The 16,852-nt window shown below is 48.8% G+C and overlaps 1 protein-coding gene and 1 long non-coding RNA gene across 6 annotated transcripts in view; one reads left to right on the plus strand and one right to left on the minus strand.

The window, feature by feature from the left end:
- Positions 1–14,629, minus strand: part of LOC111558065 — a 32,425-nt gene extending 17,796 nt beyond the window's left edge. For all 3 annotated transcript variants that reach the window (XR_006590116.1, XR_006590115.1, XR_002738573.2), the window contains exons 1-2: positions 14,438–14,629; positions 13,855–13,907 (exon numbers count right to left, since the gene is read on the minus strand). This is a non-coding gene — a long non-coding RNA (uncharacterized LOC111558065). The remainder of the gene's footprint in view (positions 1–13,854; positions 13,908–14,437) is intronic.
- Positions 1–16,852, plus strand: part of GNAO1 (G protein subunit alpha o1) — a 170,599-nt gene that overhangs the window by 24,607 nt on the left and 129,140 nt on the right. The gene's annotated exons all lie outside the window — the stretch shown is intronic.

The following is a 16,852-nucleotide window of genomic DNA, read 5'->3' on the forward strand; positions in this document are numbered from 1 at the left end:
GCAGCCTGCCTTGGGTTCATTGGCCCTGGCCCTGCCACTTACTAGCTGTATGACCTTGATAACCTGCTTACTGTCCTGGTGCCTCAGTTTCCTCAGTTGTAAACTGGGGATAATGACAGCACTTGCCCTACAGGGTCGTACTAAGGATTAGAGGAGTTAATCCAGGTAAAGAACTTTGCTCAGGGCTCAATTATGTAGCTAATACTACCATGAGCAAGGCTGGCTGCTGGGCCTTGAGAGGACATCTTTACTGAGCAGAGACTGGGGGCAGAAAAAAAAAAGTCTCGTTTGAATATAACTGCTTTGTGCACTAGCTATATTTTCCATGACTTGGGTCTTGGGATAGATTATTTGCTGTATTTGGTAAGTTTTTCCATCCTGAAACCTTTAATCTTTTGAGTTTGCTTAATAAATAAAGGCCCCCTGTGACATGTCCTTGCCTTCAGAGTTCTGCTGCAGCATCACTTGTGAGCTCTCTGATTTACAATTCAGCGAAAAAGTGACAGACTGGGTCTTCTGGCTCAATTCAAGGTGATTGCTGCATAGTCATTTTTAACAGGACACCAGATTTAGCTAAATGCTTGCAGCAAGGTAGTGTGCATATTCAATTCAGAATGCTGGTTATATGGGCTGAGCCTCTACATCTTTCTGTTATGAGCCTGGATTCTAAAAAGTCCCATACCGCTGACATAGTGGCTTCTGTGCTGCCTACGGGGAGTTGGGGGGGGGGGGCAGGGCAGGAGACCCCTATCATTAGAGTCGAGTGTTGACTCTTTACCCATCTTTTTGTTTTTTTTTTAAATTTTTTAATGTTTATTTCTGAGAGACAGAGAGCGTGAGTGGCAGAGGGGCAGAGAGAGAGGGAGACACAGAATCTGAAGCAGGCTCCAGGCTCTGAGCTGTCAGCACAGAGCCCAGTGCGGGGCTCAAACTCACAAACCGCAAGTTCATGACCTGAGCTGAAGCCCAGTGCTTAACGGACCAAGCCACCCGGGTGCCCCTTCATCCATCTTTTTAAATGAGTTTGTATGAAGAAGCCCTTGGCTGGAAACTGTAGAGAACTCAGAGAAGTAGGAGGGCTACATTTGTTGAAAGTCTGCCAGGTTCCAGGTGTTCTACATGCATTAAGATTATTTGGTCATCAGACATTATACCGTGAGTTACTTATTATGACTTTCTTCTTACAGATGAGAAAAACTAAAGCAAATCTGTTGTCCAAGTTCACCCTCCTGGGGTGTGGCCTGGATATCATCCCAAGAGTTTTCTAGGACCCTGTATTGCATTATTCCAGGGTTAGCATTCACATTGCATTATGTATGAATGCTACATCCAGGATCTTTTTTCTGATTAGCTTCAAATCAAGTAGGAGAGAGAGAACACATAGGTAAATAAACAGTAACACAGGGTAAAGTCTGGTAAGGGGCAGAGAATGTGCTGTGTATGTTCCTAGGAGGGAAGAGGCACTTACTCAGATGGAGGCAAGGAGGTGCCAAATAGCTCATAATTTGAAGTCAGTTCTGTTGTGTTTCGCATTGTGATCCAAATGTCCGATGCATGTTTCTGATATTCTAGGAAATGTCAAGAACGGCTATTAAGCTGTGACTAGCCATAAGTGGTTAGGACATCCTCTCAAATGTCTGACTGTGGCTTCCCTCTTCTTTTCCTCCTTGCCCTTTTCGGGAGATAGAAAACGTTCCATCACATTAAGTAGGGCTGTTCCCTCCCCAGGCTGGATGCTCAACTGGTTCACACAGTCCTGAGTCAGGAGGTGATTCATATCTGGGCCTCAGATGCCTTTCCTGGTAGGTAGGGATGGACCATCACTCAGCCTTTCGGTTCTTGCAGGGGTGTGAGTTGTAGGGAGGTACCAGTGTCAGTGGAGAAAACCAGATGAGAGCATTAATGTTCTGCTGCAGTAAGTTTGGCAAGAAAGATTTCCAGCATAAAATTCTCATGTAAAATGTGAGATGGTGAGACCTGATGGTGAACTTGGGGCCCAGCCACACCGCCCACCATGCTAACTGACTCCACGGGCCACTTGAGAGTGGCATTTGCTCTGCTCCCATGGGAGCTCAGCTGAGACTTGCTGACGCCCTGCTGCCCGATTGCCTAGGACAGGCTCCAGGTTCTGCACACTCTGGTCCTGCCTGCCTCTCCAGCCTCTTTCCCTTGCCAGCCACCTTGCCTCCTTGTATGCTGATCTTCCTTCAATTTCTGACACAGACTCTGTGTGGTCTCTCATGCATCTCCAGGCCTTTGTCCACATTGTGCCCTATTCCTGGAGCCCTTTTTACCCTACTCTGCCTGCCCAAATCGTACTCAACACCCAGGCATCAGCACAGATAGGACTTCACAGAAGCCTTCTCTGAACCCATAGGCCACTGGTATTCCCTCGCACATTGAACAGATCTACCCACTGCTCCTTCTATTATCTTTTCATTATGGGTATACGCCTACACCTTTTTTTTTTTTTAATATGAAAGACACCACTTTGAGGGAATGTGCTCAGTTGGAGCCATTCCTTGCCTCCACCCCTAAGCTACACCTCTGAGTTGACCCATTCCAGAGAGAGGCACCTGCACCCAAGGGACACATTTTTTTTTTTTTTGGAAATGTAGTTATGTTTTTATTCAGGAACAATCAAAATGTTTTTGAAGTACGATTTTGGTCCATATCATATAATATAAGCAGTTTCACCCTGCTCCCCCCACCACCCCTTATCCAAAATCCATGGATGGAATATCTAGGAAATGCACAATTTGCATCTTAGAAATAGCAGCATCCCCACAGGGGACCTCCTGAGACCTGGAGACTCAGCCTAAAGAAGGCAGCCTACTCTTCCACCTATAGCAGCCATGGTTCAAAGGCAAGTTACATCTTTCTCTTAAGATGTCAAGGATGTTAAATGTCCTAAGGTCAAGGACTCAGTTGCTTGTGGAGATGTTGATGCACTCAGGGAGCATACTGGTACCTGATTACCATTGTTTTTCCATTCCAGTGGGTCTTGGGTTGAAACTAGCACTTTGGGTTAAGGTCTGCTGTGATTAACCCTCCCCTGTCTTGCAAGCCCCAGTTTAGGGAGGAAGTCCCTGCATGGTTGAGAAGTCAGCCAGGCTTGGAAAGCTAAGGTGTCCCATAGCATCTTTGCTCTTGCTTATACCCTCTCACAAAAGAAGGCTTCCCGGGAATCCCCTTAGTTGCTCAGGTCATCATGATTGTAATTGCCTTCCAGAAAGCCAGAGGTCTTGAAAGGCTTCTCTTTGGTAGCAAATAATAGGAGCTCTTTCCTTCTCCCACCCTATGTCCCATCCCCCAGATAAAGATACTAATACACAAGGAGGAAATTTAACTTTTTCTAGGCCACACAGCAAACCAGCAGTCAAGACTTGAACCCATATCTCTTGACCCTTGATGCAGGCCTTTGTCCATTGCCATGTTCTGCTTTTTCTGCGGTCTGTTATGACTTCCTCTGTTCTCTGGAAGAGTCCTGAAACTCTCAACCTACAAAATAGCCCCTGAGAGAGAAGCATCTGGAGGCATGTGCTAAAATTCCCAGAGCAGAGGGGAAACCTGTCTCGCAGCTCCCATCAGTAGGGTAAGGCCCTGGTGCCTCCGGCTCTCCAAGGTCTGAGAATCTCAATTCCCAGAACTACAGAAGACCCTCGTCCGTCGAAAAGTCCGGCAAAGTAGAGGAAGATTGTCTATCTGGCTGATGCCGAGAAACAGTGGGACTGGAGTTGGAGCCCCAGAAACACGACAAGGGCAAGAGATGGAGGCGCTCACTGACGGAGCTCTTCCACATCTATTCTTTTTGTAAAGCCTTCCCACAGCTCCTTGGACAGCTGTGTGGACCTCTCTTTGCAGGTAAAGAAGCTGAAGCTGGAGGCAGACCTGGGACAAGGGCTCCGACCCGGTAGCCTGGGGGTCTGCCACTGTTCCCACCCGCCTGCAGAACTTCATCCCCACCTCCTCTGTACGCACTTCCCTCCTCCCATGAAGACATCACCTTGGAGGGTGCTCCCCAAAATGATTCACTAAGAGCCTACTACAGCCAGGCTCTGTGATAAGTTCCAGGCTTTGGGAACAGAGTGGTACTTGAATTTTCTCCTGCAAGTGTTCAGAGCCTCCTGGAGGAGGCGAGGGCCTAAAACTGGGGTTGTTAATGTCCTTCGGGTCACAGACCCCTTTGAGAAACTGACGAAGGCATTAAGAGTATCCTCAGGAAAATGCCCCTGCATTTTTGAATTTGAAGAAAACACTGCATACAGGGTCAATAGTCTCCCAAAGGGAGCCCCGGACCCGCCACACCCTGCCTGGGGTGCTCCTGGATCGCAGATAAAGAAACTCTAGGCCAGATAATGATATCATAGCCTTGTTCCTTGAGAAGAGTTGTTAATTCTCTGAAGACATCTCATCACAGTGAACAGAGGATGGGAGCCTGCGAGTGCCTTTGTGATCGTCGTTATCATTTGGGCAAAGTTGTACGTGTGCCAGTGTCCCGTAGTCTCTGATTTGTTGTCCCAGGGTTGGGGAGGAAGCCAAGGCACAGAGAAGGGTGACCAGCACCAGAGCCAGCTATGGTGCTCAGAGAGAATGGAGACGTGGGACCCAAGTGCTCTACTTCTGTGGGGGATGGCAGGAGGCCAGATGGGATGTGGGGGAGACTTAGGAAAAGAGCCCAGAGTTAAGCACCAAAGTTTTTGCAATGGGATTTCACAGGGTTTTTAAGAGCTCAACTTTGAGATGAACAGGAGGTTTAGAAAGCCTTTATAAGGTCTTTCTAAGTACTGCTGACAGCTAAGAGTGGCATGCCCCTGAGAGTCTATGATTATCTCACAGGAGAGATCTGTATGGGAGCCTTATTAAGAACAGAGCATGTCAGTGGGAGGGAGGAAGGGAGCAGCAACGTGTTCACAGCTCTGGAGGGCAAGTGAGGCAGCCTCCTTGGTTTGCAACGTGCCTTGCAGTCCGTTTCATTATTTCTGCAAAGACCCACGAGAGTGGCAGAGAACCCCATGCGCCCCAGAAATTCCAGGACACTAGGGTTGTCGTAGCAAGAGGTAGTGGCTGCCCGTCTAAAGGTATCCTTAAGATAAACATGGGCTCGGGGTCTGCCCCTCTACATCCAGAGTGATGTGACAATCTAGATTAGAAGGTACCCCTCAGAACCTAGCACCCTACAATTCCCTGGATTGGTGGCCTCCAAAAAAGAGCATAAAAGATGTTGCTTCAGTGAGATCTTAATCCCCTCCCATGTGCTCCCGGGTGCAGGGAGTCCCAGTCAGCCCGGCCGAAGACTTGAGGTTCACTCTGGAGCCTGGGAGCCTGAGCTTCCACATCAGGTGGAAGTGCAGAAATGGAATGGGCCAAGGATAAACCCAGGAGACGGATCCTGGGAGAGCATGCGGTCCAACCCCTTCATTTGACACATGGGACAGCAATGTGACATGGCTTTGCTGCTAGACTTGTGAGAACTGCTGATGAGGGCGATAATAATAGCTAGCATATTTTGAGTGCTTGCTGTGTGCCGGGCACGGTGAATTGATAATATCTTACGCATTCTCCGTGAGATGAGCATCATAGCATGGTTGGGTGTCCGTGTTATATACATGAAGGCCCTGCGGAGAATGTGGGCCCTGGAATGCCAGCCCTCAGCTCCGGTACCTTCTGGGTGGGTCCTGGGCAGTAACTTAATGTATTAGTTTCCTATTGCTGCTCTTCCATATCACCACACATTTTGTGGCTGAAAACAACACACATTACTATCTTGGCGTTCCATAGGTCAAAAGTCTGGTACAGGTTTCATCAGACTGAAATCAAGGTATTGACAGGCTTCATTCCTTTCTGGGATCTCTAGGGAAGAATCCATCTCTTGCTTTTTTAGGTTGCTGGCAGAATTCACTTCCTGGGGTTTATAGGAGGCCCTCTTTTCTTCCTGGTTATAAACTGAGGGCTGTTCCCGATTCCTGGAGGCTGCCACCTTCCTTGGCTTGTAGCCCCTTTCCTGCATCCTCAAAGCCTGCAGTGGCAAGTGGAATCTTCTCCGTTGCATCTCTCTGGTCTCCCTGCTGTCATTGCGTAGCTCTCTGACCCAATTGGGAAAGGATTCATGTGATTAGATCAGGCCTACCTGGATAATCCAGGATAATCTCCTCATCTCAATGTCCATAACCTTAATGACATCTGCAAAGTCCCATTTGCAAAGTCGGGTTGCAGGGGGGAGGGGGGATTAGGGTGGGGCTGTCTTTAGGAGGCCATTCATTATTCTCTTACCACAGTGAGAGGGAAGAGCACTTGACTTCTTGGTTTTGTTAAGCAAGGAAGATGAGGGCACCACCTTTAGACTGCTACTATGAGCATTGAATGTAACCGCCATCAGCAGAGGTCCTGGCACAGTGGTAAATGTTTACTTGGTATTAGCTGTGGGGTTTGCTATCAGACCTGGTCTATGGTTGAGACTAAGAGACATTATGTAACTTGCCCAAGGAATGACATTCAAAACTCCATGAGAGAAAAGAGTGCATTTCATTCATCCCCCATAGCCCTTAACGCAGTGCCTACCTGGAAAAGATGCTGAGTACATGTATGTGGAATAAATGACTAAGAGCCAAAAAGAGAAAATGACCTGTATGAGCACTATTAGACTCAGAGTATGTCAGAGATGGAGAGAACCTCAGTCCAAGCCCCTCATTTCACAGCTGGAAATCAGCTCAGTGGAGAGGGAATCTGCCTCAGGTGACCGGTAATGGCAGAGCCCCAGAATGTAGCCTGTGCCTCCCTGGCCAGTATGTCTTTCTCTGCGCCAGCCTCTATTTACTTCTGTAGGGGTTTCTAGACCCTGCGGTCCTGGCCAAGCCAGAGGCAGTGCAGTGGGACAGTGGTGTTGACTCTGACCCTGGCCCCTGGCACAGCCTTGGAGAGAGAAACTAGCATAGAGGAGAGAGCCCCTTACCCTCTCTTCTTAGAGGTAGCCTTCGTCAAGGCCTATCTGTAGCTTGTTGCTCAGGCTTCTATAGATTTCTAGAGGCAGCTCCCCAGTAGAACACAGCCAGATGCCTGATACCCACTCATAAGGCTGCATGGCATAGTCAGGGTGCTTGGGTATAGTGTACCCAGTTCACTTACAGCCTTATGGGACCATGGGCCATTTGGTTCCTTGGGACTCAGTTGCCCCATTTGTAACCCATCTGGACATCTCCAGGGTCCCAAGTGACAATCCTGGACTTCAGGTCCATTTCAGAGGGATGGTTCAGGAACATTCACATCAGCCTCAGACAGAGATGTACTGTTGTCCCGAGGGCTCCCTGGCTCTGCTTAGGCTAAACACAGCTTGGCAGCCCATGAGATCTTTCTGGACAGCTGGTAGTGTTCCCTGTCTCCGTGAGAGCCAGCTAAGGCGGGACGGAGTAGCGCCCAGTGTCTGTGGCCCCTGAGGCTGTGCCAGGCTGCCCCTGACACGAGGCCACCACAGGGAAAGCCATTATATTTCTGTAGAGCGGAACGTGGCATATACCCTGTCTCATGGGAATTACGGCTTCACTGTTGTGTCTGATTGTGTGAGAAGAGTTGAATAAACTCCAAATTGTTCCTTTCTAGGCAAGAGATGTCAAATGTCACAATGTCAGGGGTACCAGGTAATTTGTTGGAGGAACGGAGGATGTGGTGTATGGTACTGTGAAAGGGGAACTAACGTGTGTTCCTGCCATTTGCCAGCCCAGGCTTGGCACTTTTGCATATTGCCTACTTTCACTTCAGTCCCTTGAAGCAGGTATGATTTTTCCCAGTTTTACAGATGAGGAAATGGAGGTTGGTAAGTGGTGATATTCCTGGTCACCCAGAGGGTACTAACGGGAATTATGTGGGCTCTAACTAGTTGGATCTGGGCTTCATTGGCTATCAGGTCAGCATGTAGGTATACGCATTCTGTCCAGGTCCGCGGGGGCCAGAGCCACCTCCCCTACCTTCTGATGGAGGATGGAGTTCGTTCTAGCAGAGAGGGAACGGGTAAAACAGTGCTGTGATGACAGCCCCTTTCATCGGTACGACAAAGTACTTACCGAGTGTGTGCTGTGTGTGCTGTTCTGGACACTGGTGATAAAACTGTAAGGGCAAGAGTCAGAGTCCTTGCCCTCAGGGAGCCGCCATTCCAGTTCCAGAAAGACACACAACACAGATAATAGATGACAGATACTTAATGCATGGAGAAAACTAGAAAGGAAAACATGATGGAGGGCAGCTGGGGAGCTGCTTTAGCTAAAGTGGGTCAGGGAGCCAGCCTTCCTTGAGGAAGGAAATCTTAGACCCCAATGATGAGAAGGGGTAGTCATGCAAAGACCTGGGAAAGAACTTTCTAAACAGGAAGAACCAAAGACAGAGACAGCGGTGAGCACATGGTGATCCAGCCACGACCGGATGATGGGAAGGCTACCGAGGTGGCTGAAGCCAAGGGAGGGAGGGGGAGGGGGAAGGGAGGCCGCAGCCCTGGGAGGAGCCTAGGGGCTGTCGGGAAGAAAGTGTGTTGAGAAGCCCCTGGAGGGAGTGAATTAGAGATATAGTCTGATGTATACTCACTCTGATTGCCATGTGGAGGACAGGCAGTGGAGGAGCAGGGGGGGACCAAGGAGACAGGGAGACGGCCTCAAAGTCCTCCAGGTGAGTGAGAGGTGGGGGCGACTGGGACCCGGGTTGTGGCCGTAGATGTGAGAAATCACCAGAATTGGGCAATATTTGCAGTATGATTAGGACAGTGGTGTGCTGGGAAGTGAGCCCGAGTGGAAGGGAAGCCCTTGTTTGTACCGTGCCAATTTCTGTGGTGTCCCATTCCCACCATGGCTGCTTCCAGGCTACCAGTCTGACAGTGCGTGACGTACAGGCAGCTCTTGTGAGCCAGGGTGAGCCCACTCCGGCACACTACGGTTCCGCTGTGGACAGTCAGGAGGCAAGAACTGTGTTCCAAGGGCTTCGGGCTGAGCAGCTCCGTGGTAGTGGTGACCTCCACTGAGGTGGTGAGGGGCAAACATGGCTCTGCTGTGGCCATTTTCACTTTCAGATGCGTATTAGACATCTGTTTTACAAACTCTGGGTGTGTGCCTACTTCATCTCATTTAAATGTCAATCCTTCCAATACCAGTGCGGTTGGTGGTTTCTTCTCCATTTACAGAGCAATAACGTGCAGATAAAAGGGGCTAAAACCCTGGCCAAGGTTGGACAGCCAGTAAATGGCAGAGCTGAGTTTGAACTTAGTTGGGTTTGATGTCACTCTCAAGAACCTAAGTGTTGTAGCCAGAAACTATGCCATCTTCGGCTCTACAATACATTTCTTAGGATTTTAGAAGTGGGTCTTGAGTAGGTTTGGGAACAGCCTCCAGACCAGAGATTGCAGGATGGTTGCCTAGAGGCCATACCCCACCCTCAGATGTGAATGGAGTATGGGGATTTTGGGTTTTTTGTTTTATTTTTATTTTTTTGAAGATGGGGAGCTTTTCTTGTTTGTTTCATTTTGGTTTTTGCCTTCTATGGCATTTTTTAAAAGAGAACAAAGAAAGAAGTAGCATTGCTTTATAGATGAGTGTGTGTTCTCTGGCCACCACCTCCATCCCCACCCCACCCCTTCACTGCCTACCTGCTTAACGCATGTGTGGCATAGCAGGATCGACAGGAAGGTCTCACCCTGGGGTGGGCTTGACCAGGTGACGCTGAGCACTGCTCTGGAGCTGGTGGCACTTTCCAGAGCCAGGGAGAGGGTCTGGCCTACCTCCATCTGGACAGGTTCATGTATTCCAAGTGCCACCAGTGAGCAAAGTTCCCCCAGGCCTAGTCTGGGCCCAGCCAGGCTGCACTAGGATAGGTCGAGCACACCTGGGAGGTAGCAGGTCTCCCTGGACATCTTGGATGTTGCCCCTCGTTAGTAAAACATGTTTGGGTTTGTATCCTTAATATATGTAATTATATTCTGTATGTTAAAATGCATAGGGACAAATAGGAAAATTAACTACAAATTACTGTAACTAGAAATGTTAGTGTTTCTCCCACGCCCCTGTGGATCACGGGAGCATACCCCCTCTGGTTCCAACCCACTCTCAACCCGAGCCTGCTGGCCTGGGGCTAGTGCAGTGGGAAGAGCCTGGCTGGTTTTAGGTCCCAGGTCTGCTCATTAGTTTGCTGCGTGCTGTGAGCACGTCTCCTCACCTCACTGCCTCACTTCCTCAGGTCCACATAAGTGTCTCTCTCTTAGGTCTTTTCCGACCACCCACCCCACGTAAACCAGCATCCCACCCTACTGTTACTACCTCTTCTCTTTCTCTGCCTTTTTCTTCCTGAAAGTACTTACTATCCTCTGACATGTATATATATATTTTTGTTCATTATCTGTGTTTCCCCATGTATGCTCCATGAGAGCAGGGATCAGCTGTTCTCTGCTGTGTGCCTGGCACATAGAAGGAACTCAACAAATATTTGTCAATTGAATGAATTTCCTTTTCTCTGTATAACTGAATGCTTCTGAGTGAACCTTTGTGATGAAGGAGAAATGAAAAATGACTTTAATGCTCAAAAGGAGGATTAGAGAGTAGAGGTAGAATCTTTTTAAGGAATGTCTGCTTTGTTGGAAGACACCACAGTTGTCTTTACTGATTGTTGGGGGATAGAAGCTACAAGTAATGGGATCTCTGCTGACCACCAGGTACTGTTCTAGGAGGTGATAGACAGACAAAAAGAAAGAACCTAATCTTCACAATAACCCAGTGAGGCAAGTTTCATTATCTCAATCTTATGGAATCAAAGCAAACAAACAAAAGAAACACTTGGCCCAGAAACTTAAGTGAATCTCACTGGAAAGTGCCTAAAACCGTGGCAGGCACCCAGTGAATATCTGGGGATGGAAGAAAGCCCCGCTATTTATGTTCCTAAAGCTTCTCGGGCTCTTCGACCAGAGAGCCTTCCTGGAAGAGGGGTGTATGCCCAGGGAGGTCAAAGGACATCACCTGAAGCAGCCTACTTCAGGCCCAGAGTTTCTGTGATATCTGGCTTTTTATTCTAAAACCCCATGTGAAATTCATATCACAAAACAAACTCGTCTTGTTTGTTTTACTGTAAAAATGATGCTTTTGATTATTTAGCTACTTACATTATAGTTTTGTTTTGTTTTGTTTTTTTGAACTTCCATTAGAGCTGCTGCTCGTGGGTGGTAAGCTCCTGGTGTGAGTTTTATATACCAGAAGTCATCCAGCCCAGTGTGCAAAGACCACAGTGGAGCCGGGTGTGGGGCCTGGTCTCTTCCATCCCCTCAGCGGGATCTCGTGCCACTTGTCCCTGTGTAAACATGGCTTGTCCAGAGGAAACGGGATGTTCACTTCCAAGTCCGGGCCATCTGTTGTTTCAGACCTGGATGGTGGCTGCACCTGGGCGAATGGGGCCTTCAGCAAACAGTGCCTTGCCTGGCCCCCTGATAAGGGCTTACCTCTCAAGCAGATTTTATAGCTCTGCCCTTCATCCCCAGTCAGAGAGTGGGTGGGGAGAGAATGCAATAGCCCTGAAGCTGTTGGAATAACCTTTATGGTTTGTTTTCTATAAACCAGAGGTCCAAGGTGGTATGTGAAACAGACCGCAGAGACATGGCCTACAAGACTCTGATGTCGGGAGAGCTAAGGGCCTTTGGGAAGGGACCTCTTGTCAGGTTAATGCTTCAGTGACGGAGTTTCCCATCACCTCTCTAAGGAGGGAGTAACAGCATTCCGCTGGGTCTTGGGTGACGTTTCTTCAGTCTGTGTGTCTTTGTTGGCCTCCTTCTAGAAGCACAACCCATGCATGTTCAGAGGCATACAGTGGTTTACAACTGGAAGGGCTCTTAGATTCCATCCAGCTCACACATTTCACAGATGGGAAACTGAGGCCCTGCCCCACTGTGATCTGGTACATCCTCCACTTCATGGATATATCATGAAGCCAGGGCCCAAAGACACAGCAAGAGGCAAAGAGAATGAGAGTATTCAAGTCCAAAAGAGGACGTGCTGTTACTTGGGCAGTTTGGCTTACTCTGTCTCTGAAGAACTTGGTTGGTCCCTGTTCAGACCCAGCCCAGCCAGGTCCCAAACCTCTGAAGCCCAGGGTGGCTGACTTGGGGAGCCACTGGGAGGTGGGCTCAGAACAGGCTCACTCTACCCACCTTCATTCAGGTCTCTAACCAAATGTCACCTCTTCCAGGAGGCCTTCTTTTAAAATGAAAGCCTGTCTTTTAAAATAGCACCCCTCATCACTCACTGTCCCCTTCCTTTGCTTAATTCTTCACCTGCCACGACCTCTCATGTGTTTATTTGCTCATTCTCTGTTGTCCCTTTCTAGAACATATGTTCCCTGAAGAACAGGGCCAGGTCTGCTTTGTTCACGGCCATATCCCCAGAACCTAGAAGAGTACCTGGCATGTTCTGTGTGCTTAATGCATATTTGTTGAATGAATAAAAGGAGGAATGGGGGGTTGTGAGGGATCGGAAGAAATAAGTATGGTGCGGAGGTACTGGAAGGAATCGGGCAGTTCTGAGAAAGATCAAGAGATATGGAATGGGCAAGAAGAAGCGTGTGGGCTGGGGGCCTCTGCAGGATGTGGAGCACATGGAGCTGCTTACAGACCGTCAGGTAGCCGTGGGAAGGAGGGGTGGTGATAGGGTAGAATCAGGGAGATCACCGTATTTGGGGGAACAACTGGGAGGGACTGGATCAAGGAAAAGAAGTGAATATCCCCCTCATTTCTGAACCAATTACATAAATCTGACCACAGACTCTGAGTCTTTTGAAACTCACCGAGCTTGATACTAGGCACTGGCATCTGAAGTCAAGGGTTTTTGATTCCCTGGTGGCCCAACCTATATTTCCCAAAGGGCCTCTGGTCCTTTGAGGCCCAGTAGCTTCCCCCTAACAGGGCAGGGCCCTTGGCAAGGTGAGCCTGGTCCCAGGAGGCAGGTGTATCTCAGTTACAGCGTCACCCCGTGCTGCCTGCCACCGGGTGTCAGATCATAGGGAGAAAGAGATTGTGGGAGCCAGAGGGGCCCCTGGGCCATCTGGTCCATTCCCATCTATTGCAGAAAGGTGAGTGGGGCCAGTGCCTGGAGTGGATAAAGGACCTCCCTGAGGGCACACAGCAAGACAACGGCAGAGCCCAGACCAGACCAGAACCTGCTTTTTTTAAAAATTCATACTTCACTATTGTTGTTGCTCTTTTGATGTTTTCTCCCTCCTAGAGCCTCCCCTACAAAAATAATAATAATAATAACAACAACAATCCCCGAAACCTTGGCAAGGGCCTCCTGATGTCTGCTCTAACATGACTGACCCCCTTAAGCCTTATAGCTCTGAGGTAGTTGCTGGAGAAGTTCATACATTTTCAGAAACGTGCCCAGTGAGACAAATGATGTTTCAGGCTAAAGAAAGTGGTTCCAGTGGGCCGGGTGTTTCCCAAGTTCATATTCCTTGGAATTCTGATTGCATGAGCTTTTAACATGTGGTCTAAACCCCCTCACAAAATAGTTGTAAGGCAAGTTAAGTCTAGAAAATCCTGCCGATTAAATCCCCATCTTGGAGAAACACAATGGTCTTTAGCATATTAAAGGCTCTGAGAAGTTCTGTAGTTAAAAAAACTCCCAGCAGCTCTTTTTGTACAACTCAGTTTCCCACACTCGTTTGACCTCAGAACTCTTTTTGCCTGAAAACTGTCAGCCTCTCACAGATCTGGTCTCCTCCAACCACAGACCAACTATATCACTCACTCAAGTTAATACCCAACTTTTACTTATTATTTTATACACTCCTGGGTTTTTTTACTTTAATAGTAAATATACTGGGGGAAAAAATAGTCATACTGACCTCCTCAAAAGGCGTGTGGCAGGGTGCCCCCAACTAGCCTTTGCTTCTTCTTCCTAGAAGGACAGAAGAATGACAGCTTCACAAGGACATCTCTTCTTTACACTTATAATTCTGTTTTTATTGTCTTAAGACAGCCTACGGCCTCTTCCCATTTTGTGAGTACAGCCAAACACGTCCTCTACACAAATGGCTTTCAAGACAAGCCGAAGTCACCATCAGGAAACCGCATCAAAGATGTTCACATAGTTTGTGAGGCAGGTGTCATTGCACTTCCGTGGGTTTGAATCCTGCCATGACCAGGGAACGTTATTTCATCTGGCTATAGTGTCAGTTCCCTCACCTGTTCAATGGGGTGCCCGCAGTATCTGCCCAAGACTGTTTGTTTACGTGAGATCATTGTGTAGCATTTAGGATGGTGTGCAGTGCAGCTCCAATACCTCCTGAGCACTTACTGTTACTGTTACTATCACTAGAATGAGAGCTCTGTGTAGACATCAACTTTGTTTTGTTCACTGCTGTACCCCCAGTGTTTAGAACAGGGGCTGGCACATAGTAGATGCTTAGTAAAGACTCACTGACTGACCGAGAAATTGAATGGATGGTCTTCTCTGTATGGACAGCAAAGCATGTTTCTGAGAATCAGATTCCAGCTGAGCAGGCACCAGGTTAGAAATGAGCTGCTTTCTGCAGGGCGAGGCTTTCACTTCCTCTGCCCTATCCTCCCTGTGCATCAGTGGGGAGCCAGCACCCGAGAGGATATAAGTCACAATGTGGAACTCAGAAGCAGAGCGTGAGGCAATTTCCTGGAAGGTGACGGTGTCATCTGAACGTTTCAGGCCTCGAGGTTCCAAGCCTTGTGGATTTCTATTCCTGGTTATTGCATGCAGGTCTGTGTTTGCCCCAGCCAGAGAGTTGCCAGCATGAGAACCACTTGTGCAGTATCACAGGAACGAAGCTGCCTCTGGAGCTGCTTTCCGGAAGGGGAAGTAGTCCTCGCTGTCAAAGCAGGACCAAGAGCCCTTTGGCCACCTTAGCATTCTTGCCCCCCAAAGGCTCCACATTCCTTCCTCTGGGGTTTGCACCACAAAATGGCATGTGAACCCTTAGCCTGCTGGTGTTGATTTTATTTTCTCTTGAGGAAACAAAACCGAGGCACGAGACCAAAATAAGCAGCCCAGATGTTGTGCTGACCCGGCTCTGCTGGGAAGCCGTGATATTGATTTGCCCCTGGCCTCCCTTTGCCTTCAGTAACCTCAACTCTGCCTGGGATACCTAAGCTGAGTGGTTGATTCCTCTCCATTCCGTGGCAGTGTGTTCATCCAGACACCTACACCCACGTTGTTTTATTCCTAAAGGAGCCAGGGTTTACCTAGACTTTGGTATTTTTAAGGACTGTGAGTGGCCCAGCCCTCCTGGTGTCCGGTGACACCCCAAGGAGAGTCTACCTGTCTCGCCCTCTCTGGCTGGAGGACCCGGTGGCAACCAGTCTAGGGAGTGGCAAAGGCCTGAGCAAAACTTGCGTGACCAGCCAGACTCGTGGCCTTAGCCCTCTGGCCCAGAATGTCTTAGGCTGGGGATACTTAGGATTGGGGAGGGATGCACATCAAGACTGATCTCTGCAGAGGGGGTGGACAGAAATGCTGGAGGCCTGCAGCTGAACGCTGTCTTTCAGGAAGTACAGCTGAAAAGAGAGGTTAGCTGTGAATCAGCCAGGCCTGAGATTCCTCAGCCTCTCCCATGGGGTTCTAACAGCCAGTTTGGAGAGATCTCACGAAAGACAAAAGCCTGGGTGAGCCTGTGAACTATTTCAGAGCTGACTCAGCTTTTCTCAGTTCTGCAGCTTCCATTTTCCCCAGTCCCTGGGTCATTTGCTTCTCATATCCAGAAAGTCTTCTCTGAGAGCATGGAGTTCTTGAGGGTATATGGTTCAGAAGAAGACCAGCACCCACCCCACCCCCCGCCCACCATCCCCACAACACTCTTGTTCTAGGACCACAGTGGGTGTGCAGACAGATGGTCCTTTCCAACTCAGAGATTCCCCCAAGAGAGCACATTCTAGCCCTAACAGTTGAAGAGACCAGCCTGCCTCTCTCCCCATGGTCAGTGGTCTGGGTCGGAGACCCGTTTCACTTGGGGTGACAAGTGCATGGCCATCTACAGCTGAACTGCACCTGGCTTGTGAATATTCAGCCAGCAGTCTCCCCTGCAAATGTTATCCATGTCTCTCTTACCCCCAGCTCCCCAGGGAGTTTAAATATGGGTCTCGGTGCTTGAGATCCACAGATGACACCCATTCTCTGACCAGGCAGAGATGCTTAGCCACAGCTCACAACTCTGAGGGTGCAGTTGGAGACCGGGGAAAGGGTATCAGATTTGTGCCCTCTTGAGATGAGTTATTTTTTCTAGTGTGACTCCCTCAAAGAAATTCCAGGACTTCCCTCTGGTGGCATGTGGCATCAGGATGTTAATAAAAGACTTAGTCCATGTAGATTGTCAAGAAACATGAAATAGATTTAGAATCACAAAGAAGTTAGGAGCTTCAAGAGAGTAAGGGCAACTACCCTGCCCTTCTAAATCTTTTTTTTTCAGAGACAGAGAGTGAGCAGGGAAGAGGGTCAGAGGGAGAGAAAGAATCTTAAGCAGGCACCACACACTGGACATGAAGCCTGAATGGGGGCTTGATCCCACAACCCTAGGATCATGACCTGAGCTAAAATCCAGAGTTGGACACTCAACCAACTGAACCACCCAGGTACCCCCCACCCCACCCTTTTACAAAGGAGGAAGCTGATGCCCACAGAGGCCACAAGGACACACAGCAGGTGAATGGCTTCCACTCTGGCAGCCTCTGCCGTCTGTCATTTCCCCTCAGCTCCTAGGGTGTTCCCTTAGAACACATACCAATCTAAAACTTGTCTCCAAAGGCAGTGCTCATGGTGGAATGCTTGCTAAGAGAGAACCTTCACTTTCATGGGTCTTTGATGGAGATGTGGAGTGT

Source organism: Felis catus, chromosome E2 (genome assembly GCF_018350175.1).
Source record: "Felis catus isolate Fca126 chromosome E2, F.catus_Fca126_mat1.0, whole genome shotgun sequence".
Lineage (NCBI taxonomy): Eukaryota > Metazoa > Chordata > Mammalia > Carnivora > Felidae > Felis > Felis catus.